The following is a 16,756-nucleotide window of genomic DNA, read 5'->3' on the forward strand; positions in this document are numbered from 1 at the left end:
CATATCAGCAGTGGAGGGTGTTCCTCTTTCTCCACATCCTTGCCAGCACCTACTATAGCCTGAGATTTTATCTTAGCCATTCTGATCAGTGTGAGGTAGAATCTCAGGATTGTATTGATTTGTATATCCCTGATGACTAATGATGTTGGACATGTCTTTAGATGCTTCTCAGCCATTTGGTATTCCTCAGTTGAGAATTCTTTGTTTAGCTCTGTACTTTATTTTTAATAGGGTTATTAGGTTCTCTAGAGTCTAACTTCTTGAGTTTTTGGTATATATTGGATATTAGCCCTCAATTGGATGTAGGATTGGTAAAGGTTTTTTTCCCAGTCTTTGCCAAAAGTTGCTATTTTGTCCTATTGACAGTGTCCTTGCCTTACAGAAACTTTGTAATTTTTGAGGTTCCATTTGTCTATTCTTGATCTTAGAGCATAAGCTATTGGTGTTCTGTTCAGGAACTTTCCCCCTGTGCCCATGTCCTGAAGAGTTTTCCCCAGTTTCTTTTCTATTAGTTTCAGTGTGCCTGTTTTCTTGTGGAAGTTCTAGATCCACTTGGACTTGAGCTTTGTAAAAAGAGTTAAGAATGGAACAATTTGCATTCTTCTTCATACAAACTACCAGTTGAAACAGCACCCTTTGTTGAAAAGGCTATCTTTTTTTCTACTGGATGGTTTTAGTTCCTTTGTCAAAGATCAAGTTACCATAGGTGGGTGGGTTCATTTCTCGGTCTTCAATTCTATTCTATTGATCTACCTGCCTGTCACTATACAAATACCATGCAGTTTTTATTACTATTGCTCTATAGTATAGCTTGAGGTCCTCGATGCTGATTCCCCCAGAATTTTTTTTATTGTTGAGAATAGTTTTAGATATCCTGGGTTTTTTGTTTTTCCAGATGAATTTGATAGTTCCTCTTTCTAACTCTATGAAGAATTCAGTTGGGATTTTGATGTGGATTGCATTGAATATGCATATTACTTTTGGCAAGCTGGCCATTTTTACTATATTGATCCTGCTACTGCACAATCATGGGAGATCTTTCTATCTTCTGAGGTCATCTTAGATTTCTATCATCAGAGACTTGAAGTTCTTGTCATACAGATCTTTCATTTGTAAGAGTCAAACCAAGATACTTTATATTGTTTGTGACTATTGTGAAGGGTGTATTTTCCCTATTTTCTTTCTCAGCCTATTTATCCTTTGAGTATAGGATGGCTACTTATTTGTTTGAATTAATTTTATATCCAGCCACTTTGCTGAAGTTCTTAATCAGATGTAGGAGTTCTCTGGTGGAGTTTTTGGGGTCACTTAAGTATAAGATCATATCATCTGCAAATAGCGATAGTTTGACTTCTTTTCAAATTTGTATCCATTTGACCTCCTTTTGTTGTCTAATTGCTCTAGCAAGAACTTCAAGTACTATATTGAATAGATATGGAGAGAGAGGGCAGCCTTTTCTAGTCCCCGATTTTAGTGGGATTGCTTCAAATTTCTCTCCATTTAGTTTGATGTTGGCTACTGGTTTGCTGTATATTACTTTTACTATGTTTAGGTATGTGACTTGAATTCCTGACCTTTTCAAGACTTTTAACATGAAAGGATGCTGAATTTTGTCAAATGCTTTTTCAGCATCTAATGAAATGACAATGTGATTTTTTTCTTTGAGTTTGTTTATGTAATGGATTACATTGATGGATTTCCATATATTTAACCATCCCTGCATGCTTGCAATGAAGCCTACTTGATAATGGTGGATGATCATTTTGATTTGTTCTTGGATTCTTTTGACAAGAATTTTATTGAGTATTTTTGCATCGTAACAGATATTGGTTCATAACAGATATTGGTCTGAAGTTCTCTTCATTTGTTTGATCTTTTTGTGGTCTCTGTGACCTCTGGATAGCCTAGCTAAGGGTTTATCTATTTTATTGATTTTCTCAAAGAACCAGCTCTTGGTTTTGTTGATTTTTAAAATAGCTCTTTTTATTTCTACTTGGTTGATTTCAACCCTGCCTGAGTTTGATTATTTCCTGCCATCTACCCCTCTTGGCTGTATTAGCTTGTTTTTGTTCTAGAGCTTTCAGGTGTACTCTTAACTGTATATTGCTTTTACTATGTTTCTTATGGGCCTTGAATTCCTGATCTTTCCAAGACTTTTAACATGAAAGGATGCTGAATTTTGTCAAATGCTTTTTCAGCATCTAATGAAATGACCATTTGGTTTTCTTCTTTGAGTTTGTTTATGTAGTGGATTACATTGATGGACCCATCCCTGCATCCCTGGGATGAAGCCTACTTTATTATGATGAATGATTGTTTTGATTTGTTCTTGGATTCTTTTGGTAAGAATTTTATTGAGTATTTTTGTATCAATATTCATAAGAGAAATTGGTCTGAAATTCTCTATCTTTGTTGGATCTCTGTGTGACTTTGGTATCAGCATAATTGTGGCTTCATAGAAAGAGTTGGGTAGTGTTCTTTTTGTTTCTATTTTGTGGAATATTTTGAAGAGTATTTGTGTTAGTTCTTCTTAGAAGGGGGAACAAAATTCTCATGGGAGGAAATAGGGAGACAAAGTGTGGAGCAGAGGTGGAAAGAAAGGCTACTCAGAGACTGCTCCACCTGGGGATACATCCCACATATAGACATCAAACCTAGACACTATTACGGATGCCAAGAAGTGCTTGCTGACAGGAGTCTGACATAGCTGTCTCCTCAGAGGATCTGCCAAAGCCTGGCAAATACACATGTGGATGCTAGCAGGCAACCATTGGACTGAGCACGGTGTCCCCAATGGAGGAGTTAGAGAAAGGATTGAAGGAGTTGAAGGGGTATTCAATTCCATAGCCCAGGGACTATACCACCAACCAAAGAGTACACAGGGAGCGATCCATGGTGGATCCTTGTAGTGGAGGAGCCTTGTAGAGCATCAATGGGAGGAGAGGCCCTTGGTCCTGTGCTGGCTTGATGCCCCAGTGTAATGGAATACCAGGGCAGGTAGGTGGGAGTAGGAGGAGGGTAGGTGGGAATATCCTCATAGAAGCAGGGGGAGGGGTGATGGGATACAGAGTTTGCAGATAGAAAACTAGGAAAGAGGATAACATTGGAAATGTAAATAAATGAAATATCCAATTAAACAATACCCCTTCTCAAAAAGGCCAGGGGCAGATGATTTTAGTGCAGAGTTCTACCAGACTTTCAAGGAACTCTGTTAGTATTAGCTAACACTAATACTTCTCACACTACTTCACTAAATAGAAACAGAAAGAACACTGCCAAACTCATTCTGTGAGGCCACAGTCACTCCTTAAACCACACAAAGATTCAGCAAAATAGAGAATTTTAGACCCATATCCCATATGAACATTGATGCCAAAAATACTTAATAGAGCACTCAGAAAAGGAATCCAGGAACAAATAGAAACTATCATCCACCATGAATAAGTAGTCATGGATGGTTAAACATATAAAAATTCATCAAAGTAATCTACCATATAAACAAACTGAAAGAAAAAAAACCCATATGTTCATCTCATTAGATATTGAAAACCCTTTGGCACAATCCAACACCCCTTCATGATAAAAAATATTGGAGAGATTAGACATAAAATTGACATATCTAAAGACAACAAAGCAGGTAAACAGTGGACAACATAGCACAAAGCCACATCAAATTAAATGGAGAAAAACTTAAATCAATTTCACTGAAATCAAGCAAATGACAAGACTGTCCACTTTCTTCACATCAATTCAATATAAGTACTTGAAGTTCTAGTTGGAACAATAAGATAACTAAAGGAGATCAAGGAGATCCAAGATAGAAAGGAAGAAGTAAAAGTATCTCTGTTTGCAGATGATATGAGTCTATACTTAAGTCATCCCAAAAATGTTACCAGTAAATTCCTAAAGCAGGAAAAGACCATCAACAAAACGGCTAGACACAAAATTAAATTAACTAAAAAAAAATCAGTAGATCACCTTTCTACAAAAGATGAATTCTCTGAGCAAGAAACTAGGAAAACAACACCCTTTACAATAACCACAATCAAAATAAAAATCTTAGTGTAACTCTAAGTAAGTGAAAGACCCACATGACAAGAATGTCAAATCTCTGAAAAAAGAAATCAAAGAAGATATCAGAAAATGGAAAGATTTCTCATCCTCATAGATTGGCAGAATTAACACAATGAAAATAGAAATCTTAGGAAAAGAAATCTACAAATTAAATGCTATTTCCATCAAAATTCCATCATAGTTCTTTACAGACATTGAAAAAGCAATTCTAAACTTCATAACTGAAAAAAAGGAGATTAGAATAGTTAAAACAATCTTGTACAATAAAATAAATTCTATCTGGAAGTATCACCATCCCTTATTTCATGCAGCACTACAGAGCAATAGCAATAAAACTCTACAGTATTGCTAAGAAAGCAGACAGGTTGCTGAGTGTAATAGAACTGAAGACCAAGAAATAAACACCTATACCTATGGGCACTTACTTTTGACAAAGAAACAGAAAATACAAATAAAAAAGAAAGCATCTTAAACAAATGAGGCTGGTCTCGTTGGATGTCCATATGTAGAAGAAAGCATTTTTTAAACTCATTTGTCAATTTTTCACCCTCACAAAACACAAATTCAAGTGGATCAAAGACCTCAACATAAAACTGGATACACTAAACCAAACTGATAAAAAAAAGTATGGAAGAGCCTTGAATGCATTGGTGCAGGAGACAACATTTTAAACAGAACACTAACACGTCAAGCACTAAGGTAAACAATTTATAAGCAGGACCTCATGGAACTGAAAACCTTCCATAAGGCAAAGGATACTATCAATAGGACAAAACAGCCTACAGAATGAGAAATTTTCTTCACTAACCCTATATCAGAAAAAGGACTAATATCCAAAATATATAAAGAATAAAAGAAATTAGACATGGGCAAACCAAGGAGTCCAATTAAAACTGTGGTACACAGCTATACAGAGAATTTTCAAGAGAGGAATCTCCAAAAATTGAGAAGTACTTAAATTAATGTTCAACATCCTAAGTCATCAGGAAAATGAAAGCAAAAATGACTCTGAAATTCCATCTTACATCAGTCGGATGGCTAAGATAAAACACTCAAGGGACAGTACATGCTGGCCAGGACGTAGAGCAAGGCCAACACTGTTCCACTGCTGAAGGGAGTGCAAACTTGTACCATCACTTTGGAAATCAATATGGTAGTTTCTCAAAAACTAATTGGAATATTTCTACCTGAAGACACTCCTGGGCATATACCCAAAAGATGCCCCACCATACCACAAGGACACTTCTGCAACTATGCTCAAAGCAGTTTTATTTGTAATATCCAGAAACTAAAAACAATCCAGATATCCCTCAACTGAAGAACGGATAAAAAAAGTGTGGTACATCTACCCAATGGAAGTAATACTCAGCTACTAAAAACAAGGACATCATGAAATTTAAACGCAAATGGATAGTACTAGAGAATATCATCCTGAGTGAGGTAACTCAGACCCAGAAAGACATGCATGGTATGTAATCACTTACAAGAGGATGTTGGCCATAAGGTACAGGATAACCATGCTACAATCCACAGATCTAAAGCGGAGGCCGAATGGATGGTCCAATGGAGGATGCTTGAATGTCACACAGAGGGGAAATAAAATAGACAATGGAAATGGATGGAGATATAGAACTAGGTTGAAGAGGTGGGGAGTGCAGATGAGGTTTGATTATGGGAAAAAATGTTTTGGAGGGATTGGAGGGCTGAAAGTGGGAAGGAAAATCAGTGGAGGGATATCTATGGGACTCTCCAGAAACCTGGGACTGCGTAGGTTCCTGGGAAATGGTGGTAACCCTACCTAATACTCCTAGCAATACAGAATATGGAGCCTGAAGTGGCCATCTTTTGTTATCTAGGCAGGACTTCCAGTGGAAGAAGGGGGACAACAACCCAACTAAAATGCCTTTGACCCTAAATTTGTCCATTGTACAAGTTGGGCAGGAATAAAGTCGGATCTTGGATTGAGGGCATGACCAACCAATGAATGGACCAATTTGAGTCACACTCCTGGGGAGAGAGCCAACTCCTGACACTATTAATGATACCCTGCTGTGCTTGAAGACAGGTAGCTAGCATAATTGTCAACCAGAAGCTGAAGGAAATAGATGAAGAGACCCACAGCCAAATATTAGGCAGAGCTCATGAAGTTTTGTAGAAGTGTTTGTGGAATGATTGAGAGAGCTGGAGGGCTCAAGGACACCACAAGAAGACTTACAGAGCCAACTAACCTGGGGCCTGTGAGGGTCATAGAGACTGAACCACCAAACCAAAGAACATGAACATTTGTAGCAGATGTGCATCTTGCTCACTGTGTGGCTCCACTAAAAATTTGAGTCTGATTCTGTTGCATGCTTTTGGAGTCCTGTCTCCTAGTTGGGTTGCCTTGTCTGGCTTCAATGGGAGATGATCATCTTAGTCCTGCTGGAACTTGGGCAGGTTGATATCCAGCAGTGGGGTGCCAAGAGTGGGGCAATGCAAAAAGGAACTTTGTAGGCTGAGACTGGGAGGAAAGTAGGGAGTAGTGCTGTGTTTGTTCTGTAAAATGTATAAATACATAAAATAATGATACAAAATACCACACCAGAAAGGAAACACATACATACATACATATATAGGTCTATAGGCAGAGAGAGAGAGAGAGAGAGAGAGAGAGAGAGAGAGAGAGAGAGAGAGAGAGAGAGAGAAACCAGGGAGCACAATAACCACAGCCATCAATAAACACTGCTCATTGATAGTTCTTAAAATCAATAGCCTTAATATTCCAATAAAAGATTAACCACTTACATCTTTCATGCCTTTAACTGAATTGCTAATTTCTTATTGCATTTTTAAATATTCAAAATCTTCATATTCTTTCATATTTTTCTTTAAAATAGTATTTGATTTCTACTTGACAAAAGCATACACATTTTTAATTACATATGTTGAGTATAAATTTTGCTTTAAAGTGATAAATTACTTATTGATTTCAGATAAAATCTACTGAGGCAAGGTCAGTGATTAATCCTGCCCCTAATCTCTCTGAACCACATCATCCACAGTGTAAGGAAAACAACACATTATATCATTTTAGCTCATATGTTGAACTGTTAAGCAAATCCTGTCTTCTATATTTTGTAAGCTTTCTTTATCTCATCTATTTCATGTTTTTCTCCTTCTTTTCTTTCTTCTGATGCTTTTGAGTTCTGGTTGATGTGTTTCGTTTTGTTTTTTAATTTGGATTGTTTATCATGTTTCATTATTCTTCCTTAGAAAACCAAGGCTCAAAATCTTGTATGAGACTATGAATGTCTTAGTGACCTCATTTTTTTATTAAAAATTGTATGATTAGTTTATTAAAAAAAGTATATGGAGGCCTTAAATATATAGACATTTCCCCCTTGGATCTTTGTTTTGTCAGACACTGTTCCTTCTGTGCATGGGTAGACAGTTACGCATAAACCTCCCACGGACAGAAGGGCAGAAGAAAGCAGCAGTGAAACCACCACCATTTGGGATATCTTCTTTCAGACAGTTCTTTTTGAAGTGATATTTTGTCCTGGACTTCCTCTCTGTACCTGGGATTTCTGGTGCAGACCAGCTCATCTGAATGTTTCAGGGAGCATATGGCTTATGTCCATTTTCCCACAGGCTAGAGTTGACTCTGTTCCCCTATCCTAGACTGTGTGCTTACTCCTCTCAGTACAATCTCAGTGTTTCCCTTTACATTCATTCTCCTTGGACTTTTACATCCTCAGGTCCTAGGTTTGGCCTTATTTCTCATATATAATTTTTCTTTTTTAGCTCCAGGTCATCTAGTTCCTTTTAATCCACTAAGTATTTTCCCTGTTGTCTCACTGTCTCCCCATATTTCAATACCCACTGACAGCTAAGTTTTGTGTTGCTTCATTTCAATTTTCCCATTCATATGTTTAGTGGTTTTTCCCTCTGTATCCCATTAGTAATGTTGCAGACTGAACCTACATGCATTAACATATTATAAACATATTGCTTACTTTCCCCTAAATTTGAGAACCATGATAATTGAAAACCCATTACAATAACGAAAATTTAGTGTGTCAAGGAAAAGCTATCCTGAGAAATAAAAAAATGAAAATAAAGTTAAACTTTATTAGTTCAAAGTTAAACTTGAAGATGCCCTGAGCATAAAAATGGTACCCACAAAACACACGGTGACTTCCTGGCTGGTAGTAACCATCGAATGTGACCATAAACCCAACACAGCTGGCTTCTGTCCTGTTGCTAACCATCCAGAAGAGGCAAACGTCATCATTTTTACAGACTGAATTGTACAAAGAATGTTTTTTATATCAACTTAAAACATTTTGGCTCTGAGCTTTGAGAATTTTTTTCCTTTTATTTTCAATCTTTTCATTATTCTACTAGTATTGCTTTATTGCTACAAACCTGATTACTGCAGCCTTTTGTTTTATGTGTGGATTCTATCATCTTCAGTGTGAAGTGGAAGCTGCGTGAACAACCTGGATATTCTTTGACACCTGTCCCTAGCCTCTTCTACAGCTACTTTGATATACACTAGAATATACTCTGAATATACACTAGAGTCTGGAAGATTTACCTGGGCAGTCTGCACGTTTCCTTCCTGCCCTACCTCAATGCTGAATACCATATCACAACATTAATGAAATTTTTGGCTTATTCTTTTTCTTCCCACCTTTTATTCAATAAAGCAATTAAATGTAGGAATTATTATTATTCATCTCAGGATAATCCTATCTATTGCATTTCATTTTGGTATCTAGTAGGCATTTAGCACATATATCTGAATAGCTGAATAATAAATAAAATCTAAGCATGAAGTTTTCTCCAGTGTTTTATAAAAGCTTACCTTTATTTTATATTGTGTATATACATCAGGGGAGTGTATGTGCATGTATGTGCAAGGATTTGTGCATATGAAATCTTCCTAGAAATTGGAAGTTGCTATGAGCTGCCCTGTGTTAGGATTTCATAAAAACAGTATGCACTCTTCATTACCGAGACATCTCTTTATTTCCACTTTGTCTAGTCTTGCTATGTGAATAAAGTGTGTAAGGTCTTCAGGGTGAAGAGTTTACAGGACACAGAGGAACAGTATATAAGGTATCCGCTGTCTCAGATAGACTTTGGAGAACAACTAAATAGCAGAAAATTGCAGGCTGAGGTTACCAGCGAGAGCCTGAAAGGGGAATATCTTACATTGTTGGCTGAAAGCAGAACCATCTGCCCAGGATGCCAGCTGATGTTTTACTGTGAGAATCGGGGCGCTCTCAGCTTCTGTTCTGAATGAGGGCCACACTACCCACGTCAGTGCAATTGTGCCTGTCTCCTCTGGAATGCCTGGGTTGCAGAGCCGTCTGCTCCCTGTCTCCCACCACACCCATTCAGCATGGGACAGCAAAGCCTGGCTATCTGATGCCAGTTGTCAGGTTCTCTAATTCTCCATTTTGACTGAACAGTAATGTGTATTTGTCATGTTTGATTCAGGTATCTTTTATAAAGAAATAAAATGTTTCAGAGTAGCAGACACTTTGTTCAGTTCATAGCTATCCTGGATCCAACCTCCCTCTTTTCTTCTTCACACCCAGGGGTCTATTCAAAACAATTGTAATCCATTTACAAATCCACAAGGTAGCAGGGAACAAGATGAAGGAAAGCTTCAGCTCAGAACCTCAAGACAGAGGAAAGTAGGTGACTATCACTGAACTACCTCTAGTTAAGATAGAGTAGATTTATGAGTGTGAATTTGTACCTTAGGCCTGTCATATTTTTTTACCTTTATGTTAGTTAATTGCAGAATAACGTAAATTAACTTTGGAACACAAGCAAAAATGGGAACTTTATTTATGAATTTCTTGGATTTCTTTACCTCAAGCCAAACAACTAAATTGCTACTTAGCATAAATTATTTATGGGCCCTGGCTCAATACCATCCAGCACCAGCCCCTGGAGGTATGGGAGATATAAAAGATTTAAAGCATCTCTGCGACAGTGTTCGGGCCGCCACAGAGCCGTGTTTCTTTCCAGAAGGGTCCACTTTATTTTGTTGTAAATAAATAGAGGCTGGATTTCCAGGGAGAGAAGTTAGCTTCCAGCAGGATGGTGGTAGTGTTTTGCATATGTTAATTACACAACCCTTTTATGACAGATAGACATGGTGTTTGCTCAGCTAGCTCTCTAAAGACCCATAGACCAAAATGGAGCTTCCCATTTCCTGGCACATGCTTGTTTCTTTCACTTGATCCTTACTTCAAAATCTCAAGTTACCGAAGAATGTCACTACAACTCCTCAATGAAAATGCTTCTTTTCTAAACAGTTCCAGGAGAATCAAATGCATATCTGCTCTGACAAAACCATTATCACTTCTTAGGATACCTTTCCTCTGCTCTGTGTCAGTGGCTTCACCTGTGCTCCAAAACACCTGAATATACTGTGCTTCTCAGACACAGTCTGTTTCTAAGACAAGGTCATTGCCTCTTCTTTGGGTCAATATATTTCAGTTGTTTCACAGATGGTTTGAAATCAAAAACCTAATTTTATAAAGTATAAATTTTTATGCTCTGTCCAGTTTTGAAAATTGGAAGGTCTAGTAGACTCCGGCTTTTCTCTATGTGGCAGTTGCTCTTGGTATAGGCTCAGTTGCTTGCTTTCTTTCTTCTCTAGTTTGCCCTGTCCTCAGTACACAGTAGCATCGCACCCTGCCTGTATTACCTTTTCCTCTGACTTTCTTACCTATAAAGGCATTTGCATGTTTTAACCCAGATTTAGGACTTTTCTTAACTGATACATTCTAAGAAATTGATAACTCCTTTTTTTTAAAAAAATAATCACTATACATCTTAAGTTACTAAATCTAAAATAAAATATGGCAAACTTGACAATCATTTCATTTTTCAGATTGTGAATATACTAACACAGGTTGGGCAGATGGACTCATCTGTGTTTTGGAAACCATGTGTGTATAAACATGTCCCCCAACAGGTTGTGTCTTCAAATCATCTCTAATAACTGGTATAATTGATATTTCTTTGTCAAACTTTCTGTCTCCTGTTCTTGCTCTGTGCAAGGCTATTCACTCGACTATGGACAGCTCCTCAGGAAAAGAGAGAGAATCCTGACTAGCGGATGTTATGTCATTCAGATTCTTTTTTATGTATCAGAAAATATTTAATATACACAAATATTTATGTCTGTGCTATGGCTTTTGCATATGTATGCATGAAGGCACACATGTACACAGATTCTGGACTGATGGCTATTTGGAAGATTGTTATTTTTCTATTACATTTTGTGCTGTGGATTCTATAAGAAATATCTGCTAATGCAGGGAGATGAGTGAGGTGAGTAGGGAACAGGGAGAAGGAGAGGGGAGCAGAACAGGGAAACAAAATAAAATAAACTGTCCTTTGAATGATGTCCTCTAGAGTTAGAAATACCAACAGAGTTCCAGAATCTTTACGCTTACTGTATAGAATGGTTACAACTTCTCTCAGTTTGCATTAAAACACCATCCTCTCTTAACCTGAAATCATATTGAAATTGTTGTAAGTGTAAGTCACAGTTTTTGTGGGGTACCATTGGCAGTCATTTGAAAAAGAGACAGGAATAGAGAAATTAAAAAAAAAACGCATGCTTGACTATTGACAAAAAAGCAGTTGAAAATTCTGTCCCTTTTTCTCCCCATAAACTGGACTCAAAATGTGTAAAGTGTACATTTAAACTTTGAATGTTCTAACATAAAGTACAGTAAGCTCTCCTGGGTAATTTGAGGAAATATATGTATTAAAATGAACTTATGAAAAATTGAAAATTGCTTTTGAACATCCATAGAAGTAAAGCTCATATACTCCAATTTTCTTATTCTTTTAATATGAAAATATTTGTATGAGAGCTGGGTAGCTCTACTTTCTAGCCTTTGTGGAGAGGTAAATCTGTTTTTTGTATATGCTTATTTTTAATATGTATGTCAGTTCCTATCATAGTTTGTGTTTTAACATCTTGTTCTTTGGGGAGCAAAGCATCTTGAATGCTTCTTAAAACGTACTAGCATTAAAAATATAGAGTTTGATTATCAACTTCCAATGATATCAAGCATCCAATATTTATGAAATCTGATGGGTTGTGGCTGTGAAACTTAGTTCTTGCAACTATCTCCACTTGGGTGTAGCTTGATATGTATCAACCTATTTTTCATTGTGATCAAAGTTGCAATTGTATATGACCTTTATATTGTGAATGATTCTTTTTTGGGGGGGGGGTTAGGTTTGCTTTTTTCAAGACAGGGTTTCTCTATACAGCCTTGGCTGTCCTGGAACTCACTCTGTAGACCAGGCTGGCCTCGAACTCAGAAATCTGCCTGCCTCTGCCTCTGCCTCCCAGAGTGCTGGGATTACAGGCATGTGCCACCACTACCCGGTGGGAGTGATTCTTAAAATAGACACATCCTCCATCTCCTGATCCATTTCCATTTTTTTTTTGTAGAAATAGAGACAGTCTAGTAACATCTATAGAAGGTAAAAACAAGTAGTGGGTGAGCACCATACTCTAGTAGATAAAGGTGTTAGCTGCTAAGTCCAATGATCTGAGTTCTGTCTCTGGGACCTTACATGATGGTGTTGTGTGCCATCATTCCATCATGAATAAATGTCTACTAACCCTAGGTAGAGACCCAATGTGTGGATTACGACATGGTCAACCACTAAATTTTATTGGACTTAAGGGGAATATGGGTAAGGGGTTACTTACAAGAGAGTAATGATTCAAAGACAACTGTGTCACCAAAGTTTATTCAGGCATAGATGGCAGCTCCTGAAAGCTATAAACCTGGAATACATTGTGCAATAGGTTAGAAAATTTTCTTTTCAAGGAACTCGGTTGGTCTGAGCCTCTTCCAGGAAGCTCAGCTGGTCTCTCTGCTTTTTACAAAGAAAGACTGGTCTCTCATTCTTACAGTCAGTTTGCCTGATTTGCCTTTTCCAGGGAACTGGCTGGTGTGAGAGTCTCTTGGCAGTACTTAATGGTTAAGCAACCCTGGGGATGGAGGGACCTAGTAAACTTAATCAGGTTCAGTAACATCACGAAGCTTTTAAATTGTTTTCCTGAATTTTAAAACTTCCCTGCATGATGGAATGTTTAGGCTTCCCTTAGAACATACTATTGTTTGATTTTCTCTTCATACCCACAAACTGATTTTTAACATCCTGTGTCTTAGTAAGTATCATTCTAAAATGGAAGGAAACTATGACAAAGTAGGTGACAGAATAAAATGGACACATACAAGTTGTTCCCTGGTTTTTGCACATACATTTTATGGCTTGCATATGCCTATATATAAAAAAAAAAACAAAAATAATAATAAATAAATTTTTATTTTATTTGCTTTTAAGATGTTTTTCCTTTTTTTCTCTTTAAGTATCATACAATGTATCTCAAACTCAGTCTCTCTCCACTCCTTGCAGTACCCCGCCCTCATCTACTGTCCTTCCTTTTCTATTCCATAAACATTTGGCCTTCCAGTGATATCAACCAACCAGCACAACAGGATATAATAAAACAAGGCACAAACTCTTAAATCATGGATGGACAAGGCAACTCTGCAGGAAGAAAAGGTTCCCAAGAGTAAGCAAAAGAGTCAGAGACATCCCTACTCCCATTGCTAGGAGTTCTACAAAACCCCAAGTTAACCAACCGTAGTCTGTATGCAGAGGACCAAGTTCAGACCTATGCAGGCCCCATGATTGCTGCTTCAGTCTCTGGGAGTCCTATGAGCCCTGCTTAGTTGATTTTTGTGGTACATATTCTTGTCATGTTCAAGGCTTCTTTGACTTCTATAATTCTTCATCTCCACCTATGTGGTTCCCTGAGCCCCACTTAATGTTTGAGTATAGGTCTTTCCTGCTCCAATCAGCTGTCAAAAGGAAGTCTCTCTGATGACAATGGTGATAGATTGACTATGAGTATTATATAGCAATTTTAGAAATAATTTAATTTTTTTCTTTTGATCAGCTGTGTTTGGTTCTATTGGAGGTCTTTGACCCATCTAGCTACTGGTTCTTGGCCATCCAGGCAGTGTCAAACATGGGCTTTTTCTCTCTTGGATCTCAAAGTAGATCTGTAATTGGCTGCCCACAAACTCTGATCCACCGTTACCCCAGCACATTTTGCAGACAGAATAGATATGCGCCAAAAGGTTTCCTGGTTGGCTTGGTGTCCGAACCCAACCATTGGGAACCTACCTTGCTTACAGAAGATGTCTACTCCAGGCTTCATAAATTCTCCTTTAGTAGGGATTCTCCTTCAAGTCACTCTCATATAGTTTAGGAAGTTTCCATGACATAGCCCTGTAAATGTCACCTATTTTACCATATTATCTTAGTACTTTATCCTTCTATGAATCCTTCCCCACTTGATCCCTGTTTCCATGCCCACCTGACCCCAGTCCACCCACCAACTCCGTTCTATTTCCCTTTTCAAGGGAGATCCATGTGCCTCCTGCCCCTGAGACTCCTTGTTACTCAGCTTATCTGGGGCTGTGGATTGTGTCACGACTACCTTTATTTCACAGCTCATATCCACTTATAAGTACATATCAAAGTCTTATCTACTCTGTTGATTTTCTACAGGAAATCAACTTTGTTTTTTGATTCTTTTTATTTTTCTATTTGTTTCTCTTTTATTGATTTCAGTCCTAAATTTGATTATTTCTGTCTCTTGGATGTGTTCGCTTTTTTCTGTTTTAGGGCTTCCAGGTGTGCTGTTAAGTTGCTAGTATGAAATCTCTCCAAATTTTTTAGGTAAGCACATAGTGCTCTGAATGTTTCTCTTAGCACTGCTTTCTCTATGTCACATATGTTTGTTATGCCTTGCATTCATTTTCATTGAATTATAGGAATCTTAACATTCTTTATTTCTGCCTTGACCCAGATAAAGAGTTGTTTAATTTTCATAAGTTTGTATGCTTTCGTTTTTTTGTTGCTGTTGTTTTGTTTTTTTTTTTCTGTTGTTTTTGAAATCCAGCTTTAATCCATGGTGGTCTGATAAGATAGAGGGTTATTTCAATCTTCCTATATCTGTTGAGACTTGCTGTGTAACTGAGAGAGAAACTTCAGAGAAAGATCTTTGTAGTACTGAGAATAAGGTATGAGTGAGTGTGTGTGTGTGTGTGTGTGTGTGTGTGTGTGTGTGTGAAAGTTCTGTAGAACCTGTTAGGGCTATTTGGTTTATAATATCTGTGGGCTCCAATAGTTCTTTGCTGAGTTTTGTCTGGTTGGCAAAGTACTATACTGAAGTCTCTTGTTATTGTTGTTGTTTTAAAGATTTATTATTATGTGTAAGTACCTATACTGAAGTCTCTTAATATCAATATGTGAAGGTTAATGTATGGCTTAAGCTTTAGTAATGTTTCCTCTTTGAGCACGGATGCCCTTGTATTTGGGTCATAGTTGTTAAGAACTAGATGTCATCTTGGTTATTTTCTTTGAGGAATATAAAGTGTCCTTCCTTTCCTGTCTCTTTTGATGAATTTTGGTCTGAGGTCTATTTTATTAGATATGAGATGGCTACACCAGCCTGCTTCTTAGGGCAATTAGCTCTGCAAACCTTTTTCTAACCCTTTGCTCTCAGGTAATGTCTATCTTTAATGCTGATATGTGTTTGTATACCGCAGAGTAGTACATCCTGTTTGTTTTCCCATCTAATCTTTTAGTCTTTATCTTTTTATTGGAAAATTAAATCCCTGAAAATTAAAATATATCAATGACCAATGATTGCTAGTTGTTGTTATTTGTGTGGTTTGATGATGATGATGTGTGTGTGTGTTTCTCTTCTTTTGTTTTTTCTAGTGTGAGATCATCTATTTCCTGTTTATTCATGGGTATAGTTAACTTCGTTTTTCAATGGGAGTTTTCTTTCTAGTATATTCTGTAGGGCTGGGCTTGTAGCTAGATATTGTTTAAATTTGACTTCATCATGAAAATATCTTGCGAAGTATGTTCTTCTTTCTCCACATCCTCTCCAGCATCTGCTGTCCCCTGAGTTTTTTATATTAGCCATTCTAACCAGTGTGAGGTGAAATCTCAGGGTTGTTTTGTTTTGCATTTCCCTGATGATTAAGGATGTTGAACACACATATGCACACATAACACAACATAACACACACAATACACAATTGAAAATGTATTTTAGTTATTGTGATTCTACATCTGTCTACTATGACTTTGGATGTTTAGTGGTCAGACATTTTCATTGCAGAGGTTAGATAGGACTAAATGTGTAATGAAGTTATTTAAGGTACTAGGGTATATTAATTTCTTCAGGTTCACCACTTTTGTAAGCCTTTATTTATAAATGATAAAGCTAAAAGAAAAATAGAGCTAGTGTCTACTCCTCTTTCTTCTTCTTGTTAATACAACCATTGTTTATCAAGTGCTACATCTGAATTCCTACAGAGGTTACCTCTGTAGCGTGATCAGCAATGAAATTTTAGGGTCACTTATGTGTGCTATCATGTCATCTACAAGTAAAGATACTTTGACTTCTTCCTTTTCAATTTGTTCTCTCCTTTGTCTCATTCCATTTTCTTATTTATATAGATAAAATATCAAGTACTATAATGAATATGTATGGAATTAGTGGACAGTATTTTTTTTTTTGTTTCTAGTTTTAGTGGAACTGCTTTGAGTT

This window comes from Apodemus sylvaticus, chromosome 3, assembly GCF_947179515.1.
Source record: "Apodemus sylvaticus chromosome 3, mApoSyl1.1, whole genome shotgun sequence".
Classification (NCBI taxonomy): domain Eukaryota; kingdom Metazoa; phylum Chordata; class Mammalia; order Rodentia; family Muridae; genus Apodemus; species Apodemus sylvaticus.